Source organism: Brassica oleracea, chromosome C3, assembly GCF_000695525.1.
Source record: "Brassica oleracea var. oleracea cultivar TO1000 chromosome C3, BOL, whole genome shotgun sequence".
In the NCBI taxonomy this organism is placed as follows: domain Eukaryota; kingdom Viridiplantae; phylum Streptophyta; class Magnoliopsida; order Brassicales; family Brassicaceae; genus Brassica; species Brassica oleracea.
In genome coordinates, this window is record NC_027750.1 from 59353695 (window position 1) to 59354996 (window position 1302).

Here is a 1302-nt window from a genome sequence, read left to right on the forward strand (position 1 = left end):
GGATGATGCCACTAAGGTTTGTTTTGTGGACCGCCAACATACTGCAGCCCCACTGTGTATAAATACATAACCTGTCCGAGATCTAGCACTGTGTGGGTCAGATAAGTACCCAACATCTGCATATCCGGCCAAGTTCTTTCCTGGTCGGTCAGTATAGAACAATCCGAGGTCTGTTGTTCCTTGCAGATATCTGAACAGATGTTTTATTCCGTTCCAGTGCCTAAGTGTCGGACATGAACTAAATCTAGACAGTAAACTCACGGCAAAACTAATGTCCGGTCTTGTATGGCTAGCCAAATACATTAAGGCTCCAATGGCACTTAGGTAAGGCACTTCCGGTCGGAGCATCTCCTCGTCCGGCTTCTCTGGTCCGAATGGGTCCTTTTCCAGGTCTAAGGACCTCACGACCATAGGACTTGACAAGGAATGAGCCTTGTCCATATTAAACTGCTTGAGTATCTTTTATGTATATGTCTTTTGATGCACAAGGATTCCATTTTCTACATATTCAAATTGCAGTCCCAAACAGAACTTAGTTTTTCCTAAGTCTTTCATTTCGAATTCTTTCTTTAGTCATTCGACTGTTCGGGAAATCTCTCCAGAGGTTCCAATTACGTTCAGGTCGTCCACATAGACAGACATAATCACGAAGCCCTTGCTGTCGAATCTCTTTATAAAAATACATGGACTTATTGGATTGTTCTTATAACCCTCTTTCATTAGGTACTCTGATAATCTGTTGTACCACATTCGACCTGATTGTTTTAAACCATATAAGGCTTTATTCAGCTTAATACAATGCTGTTCTCGAGAACCTTTCTTATCTTTGAGCTCAATCTCTCATATGAATTTCATTATCCAATGGGCCATACAGGTACGCTGTTACTACATCCATTAGGCGCAGATCAAGTTTCTCTTTCACGGCCAGACTGATCAAATATCGTAATGTAGTTGCGTCCACCACAGGGGAATAAGTTTCCTCATAATCTATTCCTGGTCTCTGTGAGAATCCTTGTGCTACAAGCCGTGCTTTGTATCTCACTACTTCTCCTTTCTCATTTCCTCGTTTCTCTTTCTCACAAAGACCCATTTGTATCCCACTGGTTTGACATCTCTTGGTGTCACGGTTATAGGGCCAAAAATGCCTCTTTTCTTTAATGATTCTAACTCAACGTTTATAGTTTCTTTCCATTTGATCCAATCTGATCTTTACATGCATTCATATATGGAATTGCTCAATCGGCCGTTATCTCCGCCTAAGGTCGGATATGTGGACTCATCAAACTGTGAGTCTGCGTATCT